The 8,857-nt window shown below is 36.2% G+C and overlaps 1 long non-coding RNA gene across 1 annotated transcript; it reads left to right on the forward strand.

The window, feature by feature from the left end:
• Positions 1–6,461: 6,461 nt before the first annotated feature.
• On the forward strand, positions 6,462–8,557 carry LOC118648872. The gene is made up of 2 exons (XR_004965469.1): positions 6,462–7,038; positions 7,167–8,557. It is a non-coding gene; the product is annotated as an uncharacterized LOC118648872 (long non-coding RNA).
• Positions 8,558–8,857: the final 300 nt, after the last annotated feature.

Consider the following 8,857-nt stretch of genomic DNA (forward strand, 5'->3'; position numbering starts at 1 on the left):
TGAGTCAATTTTTTTTTTCAGTGAAGAAATTTTTTTTTTAATACATTCTTTACATATGAAATCATCTGCGCTGAAATACTCTGCACAGCTGAGCGAGCAGTGTTTCTGCTACTTCCTGCTATTAGTGTTTTGTTTTGAATATACATATATCTATTTAATCAATTTACTTCTACAGTCTCCTCTATTAATAAAGCTGGATAAATCCGTCTCTTTTATAGATCATCATTAAGGTATCTTTCGCAGTGGGTAGGTCCTTCCAAGTCTTGTGAGTAATCTCGCAAGAATTTACGTCAATTTCTCGGGTTTTTTTTTCCTTTTTTTTCTTAGACTGAAACTTGGCTTGCGCCATAACGCCGCGATATCGTCGGCAGGAACGTCGCGGATAACGGTGAAACGGATAAAAACTTTATTACGAGGCGGCACAGTCCGTAAGCGTTTTGCGGTTTACACGTGCGCTACAGCGCCACGCCGGCTGAACGCGAATGTACGATTAATTAAATTGCATTTTGCCGCCGGCGGATTTCGCGTCGGTGGCGCGTGACCCGACTACGGAATGCCGCCTCGGCAAAGTTTCCCGATGGCAAACAATTAGTCGCATCGATCTACACACGGAGGTAACGGGGCGCGACGTAATCACAGGCGAGATAAGATTTTTGGGCACGTGTGCGCAAACATACGAACGGCTGTGTGCACACGGAGTTTACGCGGGGCATAACGGCCGATTGTATGCGAAAGTTATTTGACGTATCAACAAATTTTAGATTTGCTTGAAACGAAAGTCTATTTTATATATTTTTGTATCATATTTATAATGATAAAGGTTTATGAGAAAACATGTCATAAATATTACGCGTATCGGGACTATTGAGTTTCTGTATTTAAAACAAATAATAAAATTTATTTTTAATCGTAACATTAATACTATAATTTTTAGATACATTAAAATTTATTATAAAAAGTATTAATATGATGCAGGAAGATTTTTTACGAAATAAATTTTTGTCATTTATAATATTGTTTGTAATTAATTTAAATTTTAAAATTTAAATAATAATAATATTTCTCGTAATTAAGGTCTATAATTAATTAAATTTTACAAGTAATGTGACACATTTTATCTGTACAAAAGATACGCAACATATTTTTACAAACGTGTAATTTCCCAACAGTAACAGCTACACTGCACATAGATAATGCTCGGATCGATAAGCTGTTGTATTAGCAATTAGGTAACCGCAATGGTATAATTACTGGATGCATTTATTTATGCGTGCGTCTATGACATATTGAGATCAAGACTAACAGTTGAAATCGCTTTTAGTACAAGTTAATCCTTCGGAAATGCGCCCGCCGTCGTGGCGCATTATCGTGAAACGTATGCCGACGCAAAACGCGCAGGCGTTTATGGAATCAAGCGGTTTAATCAATTTACAGCAATTTCATTATCGTTCGCTACTCCGCGGTAAATTAATTATTTACGATACCGATTTAATTGGGCCGCGATAAAATCGCCCATTAATTTATGCACGTGAATACTTGGCTGCGCTTGCCACGTACGACAGTTGTTACACGCGAGATAGAAAACATAATCCGGACAGATTTTGCAGCAAAGTTTACGCGATTCGGAAAGGTACATGCTAATTATATGATTCATGCGGGGACGTCGCACTATTTTTCCTGGAAGATCCCGGAGTAAATTAGCGCAGTCACGAGGGACAACGTCCACACGAAATGTTTATATTTTAAACATGTGTAGAAACTCACTCGCATCATCGATAATAGATTCCATTTTGAATTTAACACTGCCTTTCTCACGGATAAGTACCTATACTCCGTAGAGACTGAAGATAACAGCCAGAGAATCAGATTCAGTATCAAATACCGGCGATTAGCATTAAAATAGAGGCGTTGAGTCGAGGCGAGAATACGCTCCGTGATCGCGAGATCCACGCTGCCATGCAATAACGTTGTCTTGGCTGGAAATGAAACAAAAAGGGAGGGTGTGAGAGAGGAAGTGAGAAAGCTACGTTTTAGCGTTACGGCCGATTTTACATGCAAAGAGAGAGGGAAACAGAAGAGAGAGAGAGAGAGAGAGAGAGAGAGAGGGCGCGAAAGAGAATGGAGAGCGTCCGTAGTAAATACGCTAGTAACGGCTTTATGGCCAGGAACATCTTCTGTCCGATGTGAAATGTTGCTCGGCGCGGAGTCACGTTTCGGAGTACCTTTTTGGTTCCGGATATACGTTGCCAGCTGCACTTCGGAGCCACTTTATGTGAAGCAATTCATCATAATGCTCTTCCCTTGCCCTCGAACGGTGTCTTTATCGGACGAACATGCGTATATACATATTTCAGATATGATCTCCCGTCATCCCTTTTGCTTTCTCCCTTCCCTCCGTCTATGATTAAAAATATGTTAGTATTCTTTTTTTTCTGGGGCGAGGTGTGATTGAGCACAGGCACATCTTTTCTAAAATAAAAAAATGAGACCGGGCATTTACTCTTTGAACAAGATATTTATTATACAGGCACACAAAAAGAAAGTTGTTTGTCCGGCGGACTAGACCATGATATTCTCTTATATTTTTGTGATCGGTGAACAATTATCCTAAATTATGATAATTGTAACAATGAAAAGTATTGAGAACAAAGTACATGTGTAATTTGATCTTTTATTTATTAAAAATTTATTACATATAAAAAAACAGAGCTTATACAGAATAATATTGCTGTGGAAAAATGTGTATTTGTATTACATGTAATGACAAAATCATTAATTAGTCTCGCAATGGCCTCGTTTCAGTCTTTATTCCGTTTCAAACGTTTGCATTTAGATCGACATAATTTCGTTCGAAATAATGGAAGCGTGCCGCTCATTATCGAGCGATTGCGACGAGTTTCATTTTGCTATACTTCGCTCTACGGCAATATTGGATAGAATGGATTAATTATTTCAAAACAATATTATGCATCGACAAACCGTTATAACAAACTTAAATCTGCTAATAAAGTTTTTGTGAATAATTCCTATTTAGATACGAAATACAAATGCAATTGTTGGTCAATCATTTATGAGTTAATGGCGAAATCGTGAAAATTTTGATCGCATTTGTGGGATTTGGGCGAAGTTTTGGAAACAAAAAATTGTAATTTACTCGCGGTAAATCGGTAAAAAAAAAGTGCGATTTAAAACGTTTCGGAAAATTCGCGTCTGGTAACTATGCTTCGATTGACAAAGTTCAAACTGGCTGGCGTATGTAATACGTACTACGTATATCCCGATGAAGACCTGTTAATTGGAGTCCCCGCGGAAAATGAGAGAAAATACCGCGGTAGCGACTAAAGAACTTGCCAATAAACCCAATTCGATGCATCCTGTCGTTAATTGCCGGGTCACACTTTAATAACGAAAGTCGAAACGAACTCCGTTTTCAATGCTCCGATAGAGTAATTAATTTCAACTTGGGACTAAAAGGATATTCCGCCTCTGACTTATATATGGCGCGTTTTACGAAGGATTTAATTTTACGCTACAATCAATCGTTTTCCCTCGCGGTCCAAGTTCGGGGAAACGGCTTGTCGAATTTTGACAATTCGCAGACGCGCAAAATACTCCGTTCCATATTTTTCTTCGCTCTTCCCGTCCGCTGTCCTGGAACGGCGTTTGTTTGCCCCCGGAAGTCCGAGAGGTATTGATTTATTTCACTGTGCCTTCTTGACCGTTCGCAAGAATCCACCCCGGCTCGCCAACTTGTATACGAATGCTCCAATTTTCTTCCTTCTCATCACGTCGGTGTCCACGGGCTGCTCGCCCTATTTTTCGGCTCGCGACGCGTCACTGTGGGATCCTGGACGAAGATTCTGCGTGAGCGTGACGTCGCGCGACGTTAATGCCGCGGCCAAGCGGCGTCGCCGACAAAAGGGGTTGTTTAATGGGCGATAGAAAAACGGAAAGGACGTCGGCTGGAGCGCTGCCTGAGCGATGGCCGAGGGGGTTGGAGCGGGGCTTGAGTGATCCCGTTCGTAAAACAAACCGTCGTCACGCGGAACGGTGGATGCTTTTAGTCGACGCGACGCAATGCGGCATAAAGAGCCGGGATTGAATTTCCCGTGACGTTTCTGCTATGCACTCGCGGCTGACAAAAGTGGAATTTAAAACCGCGGGTTATATTTCGACCCGGGGGGAGGGCAGGCGGAAAAGTGCGCGCGACAGCAGCAATTGAAAGAGAGAGAGAGAGAGAGAGAGAAAGAGGAGAAGGAGGAACTATCCACTCTTATCAAATATCGATTGCGATGCGAAAGACGTGTGCAAATTGAGCAAACTTCATTCGATTATGAATCCTCCGTGTGTATTCGGTGCAGTCGTCGTTTTCATCTACGCGTACAGTATTTTTAGAATAAATACCAACTGTTCTGCTCGTGACAACCGTATCACCGGATCGGGACATCGCGAGCGGCTCTTATCATTTTCCCATCGTCGCGGAGTGCTAATTAGTAGCTCCCTGACATGTGCGTAATTAGCTCGACTCGAGCCCGCCGTGAATTTTAATAATTAAACATGTCATTAGTTTTGGCCACTTTGAAATGTCGCGTTGTACATTAAATTGAATTTACGGTTATGACGCGCCAGCAGCTTCCCCGCCCGTGTCGGGGATATTTACATTTTTCGGGCGTACGTCGATCGGACGCGTCTTTCGCCGTTGGAAGTCCTCGTCACGGAAAGATCGATCGGGAGCCGCGCGCGTCTCCCTTCGCACGCTAGATAAAGCTGTAATATACGGTGGCGGGCATCTGTGTTTAACTTTCTGGAGCGGTTCCCGCGTCGATTACGGACAAGACGAATCGGAGGCGCGACGCGGAACATTTGTTTATTCCCGCACGACATCTATTCTCGTTCCTCGTCGCGTCGCGCAAGCGGAATTTCAAATCAGTCCGTTTGGGACCCCCCCCCCCTCCTCCTCCCGTCGCCCTGGACGTCCCCGGAGTATCTCGCAGGAAGTGGCAAAGTTCAAACCCGTGTCGGACGGTATAACTAGTTTCCCTTTCGGAGATTGGATGACTTCTGCCCTCTTACCGGAAGGGGGTCGTGCCGATAATCCTCCGCGACACTGACGTCAAGATCGTAACAATACCGTAAACGAACGCGTGACTTGACGCGTTAACAAGAGGCACGTACGTCCTGCCGTCTTGACATTTCCTCCCCTAAGATTCGGCGGATTTAATATTAGACGAACTTTCAATCGCTTATAGGAAATTACAGATCCGAGATGCAGTCAGAAAATCAATCTTAATCAAGTTTATCGTTTGTCGTAAAATTTATTTAATGTCAGGACATTACCTTATACTGCCTTGTAAAATTTGGTTATCAAAAATTCGATCTAATTTCTTCTCGCAATTTAAATGTTTTTTTTATTTCGCGTGGAGTGTTACTCTTAAAAGACTTTTAGTAATTTGAAGAAAGATACCGAGTATTAATTAAATTATTTTGCCTCTGACTACCGAACGTTACACTTGTCTCTAGCGCTTTGTCAAATACTCTGTGTGTTGTTGCTCTTTTTAATATTGTGTTTTAAGATCTGGGATCAACATATATAAGTTTACAGTTTTCTACAATACGCATACCCGTTTATGTTATTCATAACCCGGTTTCCATCGTTTTTGATCTTATAAATGTATTTTAATATGAAAACCGACTTACGAAAAAATTTCATTATTTTTCATTTTATTATTCATTTAATTGTATTATTGGTTTACGTTTTTATTTATTATGACACAATTTGATACGCAATGAGGTGTTTTATGGTTCAATAGTCATCATTTTTAACTGTTTAATTATATTTTCGTGTCCATCATTTCATTCATGTTTCAGTTCATACATATTGATAATTTGTTGTGACTGAGGAGGACTGAGTGTGGTCGAGGCGTTTCGGCAGTTTTTGACACGGTGTTATTAGTCGCGTTTATAATTATATAATGTTTATCTAAGTAATTATAATGTATTAAGAGGGTTTGTTTTGGCTTGATACATTGACCTGTTTATCATATTATTTTTGCTTGGCATTAGCGAGCCCTTTGTAATTGTTTGTATTGTTAATTAAATTACTTCTTATTATTTTTCTCACTTTTTAGTGATTTGTATTCAATAACGAATTAATTGGAAATTGTAGCTTGATGTTTCGGTGCTTGTTATTGTTTAACCTTTCATCAATTAATTTTATAATTAATAAATAACAATAATGAATTGTCGAAGTAAAACTGACTTAAATTTATTTTTGCAATTGACATATTTTTATTTATACCAATTACTAATTTTTATTATTACTTGTTAATTTTATATTAATACTATTTATTGTAATAAAATTTGAGTGATATAATTTAGAAAATTTAGTTATAAAAAACAAGTTATAAAAAATATCTATTTAACTTTTGTAATAATTGCAAATATATGTAAAATATTCTACAATAAATCTTTTTTTATGAAAACGTGAAAATTAAAAAATTGCATGATTACATTATTATTTTTAAATTGATCAAAAATTAACATCAATTGTACTTAATTTTGTAAGTGTTGTTAAGGCACAAGACATGATGAAATCTGTTAAATCTTTATATATATTACTCAGTTTTTATTTGCTTCATATTAAATAAAAATATTAAGTATTTACAATTTTTTAATTTAAGCGCACAACTATTATTCTCTAGTATCGATAGAATTTTAACAAAAATACAGTTTATCTCTAACATTGTATTTGCACAAATAAATGTAAATGTTATGTTTCCTGGGTTACACGACATTTTCCCGAAAACTAGATGAGAAAATGTTGGTACTAACCAAATTCTCTAGGCAATACCGTTTCAATTTCTGCAGGTTAGTAACACTGTTAAAGTAGTAAATCCAAGGTTTGCAGAGTCGGTTTTGACGTATGCGCGCGTATATGTCAAACAATAAATATTATATAAATGATTTATGACATTTGATTTAATAAATGAATAAAAATTACACAAATAACTAAAAATATAGTGCATAGAGATGAACAAGGTGAACAAATGTTTTATATATTTATATGCAAGAGAAGAAATTTTAATATAATATATTAATATATTAATAAACTATACTAAATTATATTTTTATTATATTAAATTAATTAGTAATATAATAATTTTCAGTTTCTTTGATGTGCCTTGACAGACAAGATTTATGATTGAAATCTGGTTTTCCATATTAAAATCATTGTCAGCCGAGAAACAAAATCTGTGCAAAATAAAATAGAAACATAAAGAAGGAAGAGGGAAAAAAATAAATGGAGAATAAACAAATATATATTAGATAAGTAGCTAATATCTTTATAAAAAATCATGTATTCTATATGTGCTTTTTGTAGATGAACCGATTCTTTTCTTGAATTAATTTTTTGTTTCAGCTTCTTAGCCAATTGTAGAATGTTGACAGCTGGACCACCAGAGAACAATTTCTTGCCGAATAAAGCTGTCAAATTCTAAGCCTGCTACTTCTTCGAGTATGTCAAAATTGTGAGCAAAAAAGTTGAAATTATATTGTAACATCAATTAGATTTATCAACGGTGGAGTAACAGATTGATACAACAAACTGAGAGCAGGTTTGTCGAAATTGTTTGTTCTACAAAGCATATGTGCTGTTTGTCTCAGCAATGTACCGACATTATTTAAACTAAAAGAGATCCCAGATAGCACGGAGAGTTTAAAAAGAACTCAATTGTATGTCACCAATTATGTTACCAATTATCAATTCTTTTTGAATCTCTGTGCTATCTGGGATACTATTGTGTTTATCGTCAACCTGTCATGAACGCTTTCGATAGACCTGCTCATTGTTTACTGTTATTTTGTTATATAGTCTGCTGATCGGTATACACCTTTTATCTTTCAGCAAACAGAAAATGTGCTACCTACATTGGCTTTTACAAGAATGGGTTTAGAAGTAGCGATGGATGCTTGTCCAACAATCGAAGATCATTTCATAAGTGAATACACTATTTGATGTAAAATAAACCAAAATTATCTTTTTAAAAACGGTAAAAAAGACGCCAAGTGTATGCTGTAGAAAACACCTCTTAAATGTAAGATAGTCTTCATCTAATTCAACCCAAGTAATATCACGAGCCTTCTTATACTATGACTAAAATGTAACTTTAATTATTAAACTAATAATTATTTTAAATGAATTATACTCACAAACACACACACACACACATTAACTACAAAAATAATGATATCAAAATATTTCTTTAACGATAATTTGTTTTACTTCAAATAGTATATGTTTACTTACGAAATGATACTCGATGTTACAATGTGATATCAACTTTTTTGCTTACAATTTTGGCATACTCAAGGAAGTAGCAGGCTTAGAATTTGACAGCATACTCGGCAAGGAATTGTTCTCTGATGGTTCAGCTGTCAACATTCTACAATTAGCAAAGAAGCTGAAACAAAAAATTAATTCAAGAAAAGAATCGGTTCATCTACAAAAAGCACATATAGAATACATAATTTCTTATAAAGATATTAACTACTTATCTGATATATATTTGTTTATTCTCCATTTATTTCTTTCCCTCTTCCTTCTTTATGTTTCTATTTTATCTTGCACAGATTTTGTTTCTCGGCTGACAATGATTTTAATATGGAAAACCAAATTTCAATCATAAATCTTGTCTGTCAAGGCATATCAAAGAAATTAAAAATTATTATATTACTAATTAATTTAATATAATAAAAATATAATTTAGTATAGTTTAATATATTAATATATTATATTAAAATTTCTTCTCTTACATATAAATATATAAAACATTTATTTACCTTGTTCATCTCTATG

Source organism: Monomorium pharaonis, chromosome 1, assembly GCF_013373865.1.
Source record: "Monomorium pharaonis isolate MP-MQ-018 chromosome 1, ASM1337386v2, whole genome shotgun sequence".
In the NCBI taxonomy this organism is placed as follows: domain Eukaryota; kingdom Metazoa; phylum Arthropoda; class Insecta; order Hymenoptera; family Formicidae; genus Monomorium; species Monomorium pharaonis.